The sequence below is a fragment of the Rhopalosiphum maidis genome, chromosome 1 (assembly GCF_003676215.2).
Source record: "Rhopalosiphum maidis isolate BTI-1 chromosome 1, ASM367621v3, whole genome shotgun sequence".
Taxonomy (NCBI): Eukaryota; Metazoa; Arthropoda; class Insecta; order Hemiptera; family Aphididae; genus Rhopalosiphum; species Rhopalosiphum maidis.
Genome location: NC_040877.1, coordinates 93,160,207 through 93,177,076, shown reverse-complemented (window position 1 = coordinate 93,177,076; position 16,870 = coordinate 93,160,207).

Genomic DNA, 16,870 nt, shown 5'->3' with positions numbered 1-16,870 from the left:
GTACAAGGGACCGTCGGACCTTCCTCCTATATCAGAAAATTGCAGAAAATCCAAGTTTAAACCACCTAAGTACGGTAAAAACCACTTTTTTGAAAAATAATGGTTTGCAAGTTTTCGTGGTGGAGGATTTAATTTTCGACTCTGAAACATTACACGCATTGTCAGACGGGTCCCTAAAACGGTTTACGCGCAAAAAAACACCAAATAGTCGATATTTTTATTTAATACTACGGCAGGCCACGGCCTGTGTTCATTTATTGCCGTTTTTCACCTAAAAATCTAATTTTACGTATTTTTAAGGCGGAAGCGTACACGCGATGACTCTAAAAACTTGGAACCTGTACAAGGGACCGTCGGACCTTCCTCCTATATCAGAAAATTGCAGAAAATCCAAATTTAAACCACCTAAGTACGGTAAAAACCACTTTTTTGAAAAATAATGGTTTGCAAGTTTTCGTGGTGAAGGATTTAATTTTCGACTCTGAAACATTACACGCATTGTCAGACGGGTCCCTAAAACGGTTTACGCGCAAAAAAACACCAAATAGTCGATATTTTTATTTAATACTACGGCAGGCCACGGCCTGTGTTCATTTATTGCCGTTTTTCATCTAAAAATCTAATTTTACGTATTTTTAAGGCGGAAGCGTACACGCGATGACTCTAAAAACTTGGAAACTGTACAAGGGACCGTCGGACCTTCCTCCTATATCAGAAAATTGCAGAAAATCCAAATTTAAACCACCTAAGTACGGTAAAAACCACTTTTTTGAAAAATAATGGTTTGCAAGTTTTCGCGGTTAAGGATTTATTTTCGAATCTGAAACATTTACACGCATTATCAGAAGGGTCCCTAAAACGGTTTACGCGCAAAAAAACACCAAATAGTCGATATTTTTATTTAATACTACGGCAGGCCACGGCCTGTGTTCATTTATTGCCGTTTTTCACCTAAAAATCTAATTTTACGTATTTTTAAGGCGGAAGCGTACACGCGATGACTCTAAAAACTTGGAAACTGTACAAGGGACCGTCGGACCTTCCTCCTATATCAGAAAATTGCAGAAAATCCAAATTTAAACCACCTAAGTACGGTAAAAACCACTTTTTTGAAAAATAATGGTTTGCAAGTTTTCGTGGTGGAGGATTTAATTTTCGACTCTGAAACATTACACGCATTGTCAGACGGGTCCCTAAAACGGTTTACGCGCAAAAAAACACCAAATAGTCGATATTTTTATTTAATACTACGGCAGGCCACGGCCTGTGTTCATTTATTGCCGTTTTTCATCTAAAAATCTAATTTTACGTATTTTTAAGGCGGAAGCGTACACGCGATGACTCTAAAAACTTGGAAACTGTACAAGGGACCGTCGGACCTTCCTCCTATATCAGAAAATTGCAGAAAATCCAAATTTAAACCACCTAAGTACGGTAAAAACCACTTTTTTGAAAAATATATGTTTGCAAGTTTTCGCGGTTAAGGATTTATTTTCGAATCTGAAACATTACACGCATTATCAGAAGGGTCCCTAAAACGGTTTACGCGCAAAAAAACACCAAATAGTCGATATTTTTATTTAATACTACGGCAGGCCACGGCCTGTGTTCATTTATTGCCGTTTTTCACCTAAAAATCTAATTTTACGTATTTTTAAGGCGGAAGCGTACACGCGATGACTCTAAAAACTTGGAAACTGTACAAGGGACCGTCGGACCTTCCTCCTATATCAGAAAATTGCAGAAAATCCAAGTTTAAACCACCTAAGTACGGTAAAAACCACTTTTTTGAAAAATAATGGTTTGCAAGTTTTCGTGGTGGAGGATTTAATTTTCGACTCTGAAACATTACACGCATTGTCAGACGGGTCCCTAAAACGGTTTACGCGCAAAAAAACACCAAATAGTCGATATTTTTATTTAATACTACGGCAGGCCACGGCCTGTGTTCATTTATTGCCGTTTTTCATCTAAAAATCTAATTTTACGTATTTTTAAGGCGGAAGCGTACACGCGATGACTCTAAAAACTTGGAAACTGTACAAGGGACCGTCGGACCTTCCTCCTATATCAGAAAATTGCAGAAAATCCAAATTTAAACCACCTAAGTACGTCAAAAACCACTTTTTTGAAAAATTATATTTTGCAAGTTTTCGCGGTTAAGGATTTATTTTTCGAATCTGAAACTTTACACGCATTATCAGAAGGGTCCCTAAAACGGTTTACTCGCAAAAAAACACCAAAAAGTCGATATTTTTATTTAATACTACGGCAGGCCACGGCCTGTGTTCATTTATTGCCGTTTTTCACCTAAAAATCTAATTTTATGTATTTTTAAGGCGGAAGCGTACACGCGATGACTCTAAAAACTTGGAAACTGTACAAGGGACCGTCGGACCTTCCTCCTATATCAGAAAATTGCAGAAAATCCAAATTTAAACCACCTAAGTACGGTAAAAACCACTTTTTTGAAAAATAATGGTTTGCAAGTTTTCGTGGTGGAGGATTTAATTTTCGACTCTGAAACATTACACGCATTGTCAGACGGGTCCCTAAAACGGTTTACGCGCAAAAAAACACCAAATAGTCGATATTTTTATTTAATACTACGGCAGGCCACGGCCTGTGTTCATTTATTGCCGTTTTTCATCTAAAAATCTAATTTTACGTATTTTTAAGGCGGAAGCGTACACGCGATGACTCTAAAAACTTGGAAACTGTACAAGGGACCGTCGGACCTTCCTCCTATATCAGAAAATTGCAGAAAATCCAAATTTAAACCACCTAAGTACGTCAAAAACCACTTTTTTGAAAAATTATATTTTGCAAGTTTTCGCGGTTAAGGATTTATTTTTCGAATCTGAAACTTTACACGCATTATCAGAAGGGTCCCTAAAACGGTTTACTCGCAAAAAAACACCAAAAAGTCGATATTTTATTTAATACTACGGCAGGCCACGGCCTGTGTTCATTTATTGCCGTTTTTCACCTAAAAATCTAATTTTATGTATTTTTAAGGCGGAAGCGTACACGCGATGACTCTAAAAACTTGGAAACTGTACAAGGGACCGTCGGACCTTCCTCCTATATCAGAAAATTGCAGAAAATCCAAATTTAAACCACCTAAGTACGGTAAAAACCACTTTTTTGAAAAATAATGGTTTGCAAGTTTTCGTGGTGGAGGATTTAATTTTCGACTCTGAAACATTACACGCATTGTCAGACGGGTCCCTAAAACGGTTTACGCGCAAAAAAACACCAAATAGTCGATATTTTTATTTAATACTACGGCAGGCCACGGCCTGTGTTCATTTATTGCCGTTTTTCATCTAAAAATCTAATTTTACGTATTTTTAAGGCGGAAGCGTACACGCGATGACTCTAAAAACTTGGAAACTGTACAAGGGACCGTCGGACCTTCCTCCTATATCAGAAAATTGCAGAAAATCCAAATTTAAACCACCTAAGTACGTCAAAAACCACTTTTTTGAAAAATTATATTTTGCAAGTTTTCGCGGTTAAGGATTTATTTTTCGAATCTGAAACTTTACACGCATTATCAGAAGGGTCCCTAAAACGGTTTACTCGCAAAAAAACACCAAAAAGTCGATATTTTTATTTAATACTACGGCAGGCCACGGCCTGTGTTCATTTATTGCCGTTTTTCACCTAAAAATCTAATTTTATGTATTTTTAAGGCGGAAGCGTACACGCGATGACTCTAAAAACTTGGAACCTGTACAAGGGACCGTCGGACCTTCCTCCTATATCAGAAAATTGCAGAAAATCCAAGTTTAAACCACCTAAGTACGGTAAAAACCACTTTTTTGAAAAATAATGGTTTGCAAGTTTTCGTGGTGGAGGATTTAATTTTCGACTCTGAAACATTACACGCATTGTCAGACGGGTCCCTAAAACGGTTTACGCGCAAAAAAACACCAAATAGTCGATATTTTTATTTAATACTACGGCAGGCCACGGCCTGTGTTCATTTATTGCCGTTTTTCATCTAAAAATCTAATTTTACGTATTTTTAAGGCGGAAGCGTACACGCGATGACTCTAAAAACTTGGAAACTGTACAAGGGACCGTCGGACCTTCCTCCTATATCAGAAAATTGCAGAAAATCCAAATTTAAACCACCTAAGTACGTCAAAAACCACTTTTTTGAAAAATTATATTTTGCAAGTTTTCGCGGTTAAGGATTTATTTTTCGAATCTGAAACTTTACACGCATTATCAGAAGGGTCCCTAAAACGGTTTACTCGCAAAAAAACACCAAAAAGTCGATATTTTTATTTAATACTACGGCAGGCCACGGCCTGTGTTCATTTATTGCCGTTTTTCACCTAAAAATCTAATTTTATGTATTTTTAAGGCGGAAGCGTACACGCGATGACTCTAAAAACTTGGAACCTGTACAAGGGACCGTCGGACCTTCCTCCTATATCAGAAAATTGCAGAAAATCCAAAGTTTAAACCACCTAAGTACGGTAAAAACCACTTTTTTGAAAAATAATGGTTTGCAAGTTTTCGTGGTGGAGGATTTAATTTTCGACTCTGAAACATTACACGCATTGTCAGACGGGTCCCTAAAACGGTTTACGCACAAAAAAACACCAAATAGTCGATATTTTTATTTAATACTACGGCAGGCCACGGCCTGTGTTCATTTATTGCCGTTTTTCACCTAAAAATCTAATTTTACGTATTTTTAAGGCGGAAGCGTACACGCGATGACTCTAAAAACTTGGAAACTGTACAAGGGACCGTCGGACCTTCCTCCTATATCAGAAAATTGCAGAAAATCCAAATTTAAACCACCTAAGTACGGTAAAAACCACTTTTTTGAAAAATAATGGTTTGCAAGTTTTCGTGGTGGAGGATTTAATTTTCGACTCTGAAACATTACACGCATTGTCAGACGGGTCCCTAAAACGGTTTACGCACAAAAAAACACCAAATAGTCGATATTTTTATTTAATACTACGGCAGGCCACGGCCTGTGTTCATTTATTGCCGTTTTTCACCTAAAAATCTAATTTTACGTATTTTTAAGGCGGAAGCGTACACGCGATGACTCTAAAAACTTGGAAACTGTACAAGGGACCGTCGGACCTTCCTCCTATATCAGAAAATTGCAGAAAATCCAAATTTAAACCACCTAAGTACGGTAAAAACCACTTTTTTGAAAAATAATGGTTTGCAAGTTTTCGTGGTGGAGGATTTAATTTTCGACTCTGAAACATTACACGCATTGTCAGACGGGTCCCTAAAACGGTTTACGCGCAAAAAAACACCAAATAGTCGATATTTTTATTTAATACTACGGCAGGCCACGGCCTGTGTTCATTTATTGCCGATTTTCATCTAAAAATCTAATTTTACGTATTTTTAAGGCGGAAGCGTACACGCGATGACTCTAAAAACTTGGAAACTGTACAAGGGACCGTCGGACCTTCCTCCTATATCAGAAAATTGCAGAAAATCCAAATTTAAACCACCTAAGTACGTCAAAAACCACTTTTTTGAAAAATTATATTTTGCAAGTTTTCGCGGTTAAGGATTTATTTTTCGAATCTGAAACTTTACACGCATTATCAGAAGGGTCCCTAAAACGGTTTACTCGCAAAAAAACACCAAAAAGTCGATATTTTTATTTAATACTACGGCAGGCCACGGCCTGTGTTCATTTATTGCCGTTTTTCACCTAAAAATCTAATTTTATGTATTTTTAAGGCGGAAGCGTACACGCGATGACTCTAAAAACTTGGAAACTGTACAAGGGACCGTCGGACCTTCCTCCTATATCAGAAAATTGCAGAAAATCCAAATTTAAACCACCTAAGTACGGTAAAAACCACTTTTTTGAAAAATAATGGTTTGCAAGTTTTCGTGGTGGAGGATTTAATTTTCGACTCTGAAACATTACACGCATTGTCAGACGGGTCCCTAAAACGGTTTACGCACAAAAAAACACCAAATAGTCGATATTTTTATTTAATACTACGGCAGGCCACGGCCTGTGTTCATTTATTGCCGTTTTTCACCTAAAAATCTAATTTTACGTATTTTTAAGGCGGAAGCGTACACGCGATGACTCTAAAAACTTGGAAACTGTACAAGGGACCGTCGGACCTTCCTCCTATATCAGAAAATTGCCGAAAATCCAAATTTAAACCACCTAAGTTCGGTAAAAACCACTTTTTTGAAAAATAATGCTTTGCAAGTTTTCGTAGTGAAGGATTTATTTTTCGACTCTAAAACTTTATACGCATTGTCAGACAGGTCCCTAAAACGGTTTACGCGCAAAAAAACGCCAAATAGTCGATATTTTTTTTTTATATTACGGCCCCCCACGATTTTCGTTCATTTATTCACGTTTTTCACCAAAAAATCTAAATTTACGTATTTTTCAGACGGAAGCATACACGCGATGACTCTAAAAACTTGAGACCTGTACAACAGACCCTCGGACCTTCCTCCCATATCAGAAAATTTCCGAAAATCCAAATTTAAACCAACTAAGTACGGTAAAAACCACTTTTTTGAAAAATAATGCTTTGCAAGTTTTCGTGGTGAAGGATTTATTTTTCGACTCTAAAACTTTATACGCATTTTCAGACAGGTCCCTAAAACGGTTTACGCGCAAAAAAACGCCAAATAGTCGATATTTTTTTTTATATTTCGGCCCCCCACGATTTTCGTTCATTTATTCACGTTTTTCACCAAAAAATCTAAATTACGTATTTTTCAGACGGAAGCATACACGCGATGACTCTAAAAACTTGAGACCTGTACAACAGACCCTCGGACCTTCCTCCCATATCAGAAAATTTCCGAAAATCCAAATTTAAACCACCTAAGTACGGTAAAAACCACTTTTTTGAAAAATAATGCTTTGCAAGTTTTCGTGGTGAAGGATTTATTTTTCGACTCTAAAACTGTACACGCATTGTCAGACAGGTCACTAAAACGGTTAACACACAAAAAAACTCCAAATAGTCGATATTTTTTTTTTATACTTCGGCAGGCCACGGCCTGTGATCATTTTTTGCCGTTTTTCAACTTAAAATCTAAATTTACGTATTTTTAAGACGAAAGCGTACGAGTGATGACTCTAAAAACGTGAAAACCTGTACAAGGGACCGACGGACATCCTCCTATATCAGAAAATTGCAGAAAATCCAAATTTAAACCACCTAAGTTCGGTAAAAACCACTTTTTTGAAAAATAATGTTTTGCAAGTTTTCGTGGCGAAGGATTTACTTTTCGAGCCTAAAACATTACACGCATTGTCGGACGGGTCCCTCAAACGGTTTACGCGCAAAAAAACACCAAATAGTCGATATTTTTTTTTTATACTACGGCAGGCCACGGCCTGTGTCCATTTTTTGCCCTTTTTCACCTTAAAATCTAAATTTACGTATTTTTAAAACGGAAGCGTACACGCAATGACTGTAAAAACGTGAAAACCTGTACAAGGGACCGTCGGACCTTCCTCCCATATCAGAAAGTTTCCGAAAATCCAAATTTAAACCACCTAAGTACGGTAAAAACCACTTTTTTGAAAAATAATGCTTTGCAAGTTTTCGTAGTGAAGGATTTATTTTTCGACTCTAAAACTTTATACGCATTGTCAGACAGGTCCCTAAAACGGTTTACGCTCAAAAAAACGCCAAATAGTCGATATTTTTTTTTATATTACGGCCCCCCCACGAATTTCGTTCATTTATTCACGTTTTTCACCAAAAAATCTAAATTTACGTATTTTTCAGACGGAAGCATACACGCGATGACTCTAAAAACTTGAGACCTGTACAACAGACCCTCGGACCTTCCTCCCATATCAGAAAATTTCCGAAAAGCAAATTTAAACCACCTAAGTATGGTAAAAACCACTTTTTTGAAAAATAATGCTTTGCAAGTTTTCGTGGTGAAGGATTTTTTTTTCGACTCTAAAACTTTATACGCATTGTCAGACAGGTCACTAAAACGGTTTACGCGCAAAAAAACGCCAAATAGTCGATATTTTTTTTTTATATTACGGCCCCCCACGATTTTCGTTCATTTATTCACGTTTTTCACCAAAAAATCTAAATTTACGTATTTTTCAGACGGAAGCATACACGCGATGACTCTAAAAACTTGAGACCTGTACAACAGACCCTCGGACCTTCCTCCCATATCAGAAAATTTCCGAAAATCCAAATTTAAACCACCTAAGTACGGTAAAAACCACTTTTTTGAAAAATAATGCTTTGCAAGTTTTCGTGGTGAAGGATTTATTTTTCGACTCTAAAACTTTATACGCATTGTCAGACAGGTCACTAAAAAGGTTTACGCGCAAAAAAACGCCAAATAGTCGATATTTTTTTTTATATTACGGCCCCCCACGATTTTCGTTCATTTATTCACGTTTTTCACCAAAAAATCTAAATTTACGTATTTTTCAGACGGAAGCATACACGCGATGACTCTAAAAACTTGAGACCTGTACAACAGACCCTCGGACCTTCCTCCCATATCAGAAAATTTCCGAAAATCCAAATTTAAACCACCTAAGTACGGTAAAAACCACTTTTTTGAAAAATAATGCTTTGCAAGTTTTCGTGGTGAAGGATTTATTTTTCGACTCTAAAACTTTATACGCATTGTCAGACAGGTCCCTAAAACGGTTTACGCGCAAAAAAACGCCAAATAGTCGATATTTTTTTTTTATATTACGGCCCCCCACGATTTTCGTTCATTTATTCACGTTTTTCACCAAAAAATCTAAATTTACGTATTTTTCAGACGGAAGCATACACGCGATGACTCTAAAAACTTGAGACCTGTACAACAGACCCTCGGACCTTCCTCCCATATCAGAAAATTTCCGAAAATCCAAATTTAAACCACCTAAGTACGGTAAAAACCACTTTTTTGAAAAATAATGCTTTGCAAGTTTTCGTGGTGAAGGATTTATTTTTCGACTCTAAAACTGTACACGCATTGTCAGACAGGTCACTAAAACGGTTAACACACAAAAAAACTCCAAATAGTCGATATTTTTTTTTTATACTTCGGCAGGCCACGGCCTGTGATCATTTTTTGCCGTTTTTCAACTTAAAATCTAAATTTACGTATTTTTAAGACGAAAGCGTACGAGTGATGACTCTAAAAACGTGAAAACCTGTACAAGGGACCGACGGACATCCTCCTATATCAGAAAATTGCAGAAAATCCAAATTTAAACCACCTAAGTTCGGTAAAAACCACTTTTTTGAAAAATAATGTTTTGCAAGTTTTCGTGGCGAAGGATTTACTTTTCGAGCCTAAAACATTACACGCATTGTCGGACGGGTCCCTCAAACGGTTTACGCGCAAAAAAACACCAAATAGTCGATATTTTTTTTTTATACTACGGCAGGCCACGGCCTGTGTCCATTTTTTGCCCTTTTTCACCTTAAAATCTAAATTTACGTATTTTTAAAACGGAAGCGTACACGCAATGACTGTAAAAACGTGAAAACCTGTACAAGGGACCGTCGGACCTTCCTCCCATATCAGAAAGTTTCCGAAAATCCAAATTTAAACCACCTAAGTACGGTAAAAACCACTTTTTTGAAAAATAATGCTTTGCAAGTTTTCGTAGTGAAGGATTTATTTTTCGACTCTAAAACTTTATACGCATTGTCAGACAGGTCCCTAAAACGGTTTACGCTCAAAAAAACGCCAAATAGTCGATATTTTTTTTTTATATTACGGCCCCCCACGAATTTCGTTCATTTATTCACGTTTTTCACCAAAAAATCTAAATTTACGTATTTTTCAGACGGAAGCATACACGCGATGACTCTAAAAACTTGAGACCTGTACAACAGACCCTCGGACCTTCCTCCCATATCAGAAAATTTCCGAAAATCCAAATTTAAACCACCTAAGTACGGTAAAAACCACTTTTTTGAAAAATAATGCTTTGCAAGTTTTCGTGGTGAAGGATTTATTTTTCGACTCTAAAACTTTATACGCATTGTCAGACAGGTCACTAAAAAGGTTTACGCGCAAAAAAACGCCAAATAGTCGATATTTTTTTTTATATTACGGCCCCCCACGATTTTCGTTCATTTATTCACGTTTTTCACCAAAAAATCTAAATTTACGTATTTTTCAGACGGAAGCATACACGCGATGACTCTAAAAACTTGAGACCTGTACAACAGACCCTCGGACCTTCCTCCCATATCAGAAAATTTCCGAAAATCCAAATTTAAACCACCTAAGTACGGTAAAAACCACTTTTTTGAAAAATAATGCTTTGCAAGTTTTCGTGGTGAAGGATTTATTTTTCGACTCTAAAACTTTATACGCATTGTCAGACAGGTCCCTAAAACGGTTTACGCGCAAAAAAACGCCAAATAGTCGATATTTTTTTTTTATATTACGGCCCCCCACGATTTTCGTTCATTTATTCACGTTTTTCACCAAAAAATCTAAATTTACGTATTTTTCAGACGGAAGCATACACGCGATGACTCTAAAAACTTGAGACCTGTACAACAGACCCTCGGACCTTCCTCCCATATCAGAAAATTTCCGAAAATCCAAATTTAAACCACCTAAGTACGGTAAAAACCACTTTTTTGAAAAATAATGCTTTGCAAGTTTTCGTGGTGAAGGATTTATTTTTCGACTCTAAAACTGTACACGCATTGTCAGACGGGTCACTAAAACGGTTAACATACAAAAAAACTCCAAATAGTCGATATTTTTTTTTTATACTACGGCAGGCCACGGCCTGTGATCATTTTTTGCCGTTTTTCAACTTAAAATCTAAATTTACGTATTTTTAAGACGGAAGCGTACGAGTGATGACTCTAAAAACGTGAAAACCTGTACAAGGGACCGACGGACCTTCCTCCTATATCAGAAAATTGCCGAAAATCCAAATTTAAACCACCTAAGTTCGGTAAAAACCACTTTTTTGAAAAATAATGCTATGCAAGTTTTCGTAGTGAAGGATTTATTTTTCGACTCTAAAACTTTATACGCATTGTCAGACAGGTCCCTAAAACGGTTTACGCGCAAAAAAACGCCAAATAGTCGATATTTTATTTTTATATTACAGCCCCCCACGATTTTCGTTCATTTATTCACGTTTTTCACCAAAAAAACTAAATTTACGTATTTTTCAGACGGAAGCATACACGCGATGACTCTAAAAACTTGAGACCTGTACAACAGACCCTCGGACCTTCCTCCCATATCAGAAAATTTTCGAAAATCCAAATTTAAACCACCTAAGTACGGTAAAACCACTTTTTTGAAAAATAATGTTTTGCATGTTATCGTGGTTTAGGATTTGTTTTTCGAATCTGAAACTGTGCACGCATTGTCAGACGGGTCACTAAAACGGTTAACACACAAAAAAATTCCAAATAGTCGATATTTTTTTTTTATACTACGGCAGGCCACGGCCTGTGTTTATTTTTTGACATTTTTCCCCTTAAAATTTAAATTTACGTATTTTTAAGACAGAAGCGTACACGTGATGACTGTAAAAACGTGAAAACCTGTACAAGGGACCGATGGACCTTCCTCCTATATCAGAAAATTGCCGAAAATCCAAATTTAAACCACCTAAGTACGGTAAAACCACTTTTTTGAAAAATAATGTTTTGCATGTTATCGTGGTTTAGGATTTGTTTTTCGAATCTGAAACCGTTTTAGGGACCTGTCTGACAATGCGTATAAAGTTTTAGAGTCGAAAAATAAATCCTTCACTACGAAAACTTGCAAAGCATTATTTTTCAAAAAAGTGGTTTTTACCGTATTTAGGTGGTTTAAATTTGGATTTTCGGAAATTTTCTGATATGGGAGGAAGGTCCGAGGGTCTGTTGTACAGGTCTCAAGTTTTTAAAGTCATCGCTCGTACGCTTCCGTCTTAAAAATACGAAAATTTAGATTTAAAGGTGAAAAACGGCAAAAAATGAACACAGGCCGTGGCCTGCCGTAGTATAAAAAAAAAATATCGACTATTTGGAGTTTTTTTGTGTGTTAACCGTTTTAGTGACCCATCTGACAATGCGTGTACAGTTTCAGATTCGAAAACATTACACGCATTGTCGGCCGGGTCCCTCAAACGGTTTACGCGCAAAAAAACGCCAAATAGTCGATATTTTTTTTTTATATTACGGCCCCCCACGATTATCGTTCATTTATTCACGTTTTTCACCAAAAAATCTAAATTTACGTATTTTTCATACGGAAGCATACACGCGATGACTCTAAAAACTTGAGACCTGTACAACAGACCCTCGGACCTTCCTCCCATATCAGAAAATTGCCGAAAATCCAAATTTAAACCACCTAAGTACGTTAAAAACCACTTTTTTGAAAAATAATGCTTTGCAAGTTTTCGTGGTGAAGGATTTATTTTTCGACTCTAAAACTTTATACGCATTGTCAGACAGGTCCCTAAAACGGTTTACGCACAAAAAAACGCCAAATAGTCGATAATTTTTTTTTATACTACGGCAGGCCACGGCCTGTGTTTATTTTTTGCCGTTTTTCACCTTAAAATCTAAATTTACGTATTTTTAAGACGGAAGCGTACACGCGATGACTCTAAAAACTTGAAACCTGTACAACAGACCGTCGGACCTTCCTCCCATATCAGAAAATTTCCGAAAATCCAAATTTAAACCACCTAAGTACGGTAAAAACCACTCTTTTGAAAAATTATTGTTTGCAAGTTTTCGTGGTGAAGGATTTGTTTTTCGAATCTGAAACTGTACACGCATTGTCAGACGGGTCACCAAAACGGTTAACACACAAAAAAACACCAAATTGTCGATATTTTTATTTTATATTACGACCCCCCACGATTTTTGTTCATTTATTGACGTTTTTCACCAAAAAATCTAAATTTACGTATTTTTCAGACAGAAGCGTACACGCGATGACTCTAAAAACTTGAAACCTGTACAACAGACCGTCGGACCTTCCTCCCATATCAGAAAATTTCCGAAAATCCAAATTTAAACCACGTAAGTACGGTAAAAACCACTTTTTTGAAAAATAATGCTTTGCAAGTTTTCGTGGTGAAGGATTTATTTTTCGACTCTAAAACTTTATACGCATTGTCAGACAGGTCCCTAAAACGGTTTACGCGCAAAAAAACACTAAATAGTCGATATTTTTTTTTTATATTACGGCCCCCCACGATTTCTGTTCATTTATTGACGTTTTTCACCAAAAAATCTAAATTTACGTATTTTTCAGACGGAAGCGTACACGCGATGACTCTAAAAACTTGAAACCTGTACAACAGACCGTCGGACCTTCCTCCCATATCAGAAAATTTCCGAAAATCCAAATTTAAACCACGTAAGTACGGTAAAAACCACTTTTTTGAAAAATATTGCTTTGCAAGTTTTCGTGGTGAAGGGTTTATTTTTCGACTCTACAACTTTATACGAATTGTCAGACAGGTCCCTAAAACGGTTTACGTGCAAAAAAACGCCAAATAGTCGATATTTTTTTTATATTACGGCCCCCCACGATTTCTGTTCATTTATTGACGTTTTTCACCAAAAAATCTAAATTTACGTATTTTTCAGACAGAAGCGTACACGCGATGACTCTAAAAACTTGAAACCTGTACAACAGACCGTCGGACCTTCCTCCCATATCAGAAATTTTCCGAAAATCCAAATTTAAACCACGTAAGTACGGTAAAAACCACTTTTTTGAAAAATAATGCTTTGCAAGTTTTCGTGGTGAAGGGTTTATTTTTTGACTCTACAACTTTATACGAATTGTCAGACAGGTCCCTAAAACGGTTTACGTGCAAAAAAACGCCAAATAGTCGATATTTTTTTTATATTACGGCCCCCCACGATTTCTGTTCATTTATTGACGTTTTTCACCAAAAAATCTAAATTTACGTATTTTTCAGACGGAAGCGTACACGCTATGACTCTAAAAACTTGAAACCTGTACAACAGACCGTCGGACCTTCCTCCCATATCAGAAAATTTCCGAAAATCCAAATTTAAACCACCTAAGTACGGTAAAAACCACTTTTTTGAAAAATAATGCTTTGCAAGTTTTCGTGGTGAAGGGTTTATTTTTCGACTCTACAACTTTATACGAATTGTCAGACAGGTCCCTAAAACGGTTTACGTGCAAAAAAACGCCAAATAGTCGATATTTTTTTTTTATATTACGGCCCCCCACGATTTCTGTTCATTTATTGACGTTTATTAATTATAAACATAATTTTCATTTTATTTATATTTTAATAACAAATCAAGATATATGTTAATGATCTAACAAGTAATAAGAAAGATAATACTTGCCGAACATGAAAAAACTTGCTGTAAGAGCTATTAATTATGTAATACATATTATTATGAAAAAACGGTGTAAATGTTTGAAACAAAAAATTATTTTCGGAAAAAAATTTGCCATATTGACTAACAGTTGGTATAATAATACATTTTATAAATGAAATAAAATTGAAAATTTGAAGAAGGATAATAAGAATAATAACAAAAAAAGGAAAAAAGCATTGACAGGACGACACGAAATTAGGCGGCAGGTGGGATACGAGATGGCTATTCGGTGCAAAAAAGCAATTTGACAGCTTCGGCCGGGGAGTGATGGTTGACGGCGAGCGGCTAGTGCGCAATGTTATGCGCGAGTCAGACGGCGGTACAGAAGACGAGTCTTCGACCATCGACGAAGACCAAAACGACACAGGGCGAGTGATGATAAATCGGCGACCACCGGAAGGACGCGACCCGGCCGGCTTCAGTTCGCCTAGCGACGAAAAGGAGAGGTATGCTCTCACATCGCTACTTGCGTGTCCCGTAGTCGGCCGTGTCTGTCATCCGTATTACCCCCACCCACCACTTTACCTGATTTTGTCGCCGTCGTCCCAACGAAGTCTTCGGTGGTATTGGAGGGGTAATGACTGTGGACACCGTCTCAACACACGCAGCAGCAAAAACGTAATGCGGAGCGTTTAATCCACTTAAACCTAACCTAACCTAACGTGCTCGGGTAGTATATCATGAGTACTGCCCGGGAATAGTGCATTAACATTTAATATCTTTAACTTAGAATCAAAATCCTAGAAATCCATAGAAATCCTGTATCTCTGTAAAATCTAGATAGTACAAAATTATTATAAATATTCTCAAATTTGCCAAATAAAAAAAAAAAATTAATTACCCATTACGAATATCGGTAAGTTCATTAACATTTTTTGGAAATTTAACTCAAAGGTTAAATATTTCGGGTAGGTTAAGTGCAACCATAACCTCGCTTAGGCAATGGAATACTGTTGGTTTTGATAGAGCCATAAATCGTCTATAACCAATAGGAAACTGGTATGAGCCCGCAGCCAAAATATTCAAAGTTACAAAAATCTAAATAATAAATAAATCGTAATCAATAACAATATATAATAATAAAAAATTAACTGAAATCCGGAAAAAAATACAACAAAATCTCAATAACAATATATATCGCATGCGACAAAGTTTATCACGATATCAAGAATTGGCCCCCCGACCACGATTGATCTGAAAGCGTGCTCTGTCTCGTATCCCCCCCCTTACCCAATTTCTTGTCCGATGTTCTGCCGACATCTACTTGGGTGCGGGTAGGAGTGGTGTCTGCGGACCCCGTAACATGCAACAGCATAAACATAAAGCGGGGCTAATCCGGTTCCACGTAGATGCAAAACGCCTCCTACGGGGTAGTAAGTTAACGCTTATGATTGTCACTGCCGCGTGCTTATCAGGCAAACCTGCCAGGACGCTCACTTCCTCGCACAACTTCTCTATCTCCACCGGGCAGTCCACGTCATCGCATACTACAGCATCTTGAACGAGTGGTAGTTGAACATTTTTAGGTGTTTTATTTTTTAATTATAATATTTTGTTTCATTCGATTGAACTATTAGGTACATGTAAACATTTTATAGAATACCTATAATACCTAAATAAACTTAACAAATTTTTACTTTTGTAATACTGCATATAGTCTTTGAGTTTAATAAATTATACATACGCGTTCCTAAGCCAGGATGAATCCCACGGACTATATAATGATAAATGTATAATCATATATAAATATCCACCTTGTGTATAATATATAATAAAAGTTATTTCCGATCGATTGAAAGGCAAGGAAAATATAACATCATGACAACGCGAATGTGTTTTGACGTCGTTGTTTTTTGTTTATTTAGCAAACTATTTAAATTTTGAAAAAATACCAACGATATTTAATTTTTTAACCTAATATGTATATGACATAGACGAGTTTGTGATTATTCTTTTACTTTATCTTTTTATTTAATAACTCATATTATATGAGTCATATATTATATAATACATTCGTGGAATATAATACAATAATACAATAATAATTCGTGTTTACAGAGATTTATCAATTCACCGTATTATAATATTATTCTTAATTCAACCAACCACATATCGTTCATGTTTCACTTTGGGACACCAAACTTTTTACACTACTAATATGTTGTATTCTATTTTATAGGTAATAATGTAGAGCGTCTACGACGTGTAAAAGTTGGTCTGCACTGCGGTATCACGATATTCAATCGATGCACCTTCACTTGAAGGTTTTATACGTCGCAATATAACAGGTGTCACCAATTAATATGTTTGAACTAAAATTATATTATACTGCAGAATTCATGCATATTATATAAACATCATGTATACTGGAAATCATTTTATCTTACGTACCTATGCAAATATATAAGTCGATAAAACGCCATTTTACTATTTATGTGAGAACTAATTTATTTTTATTTTTAGTCATTGTTTCCGTAAACTATATAATT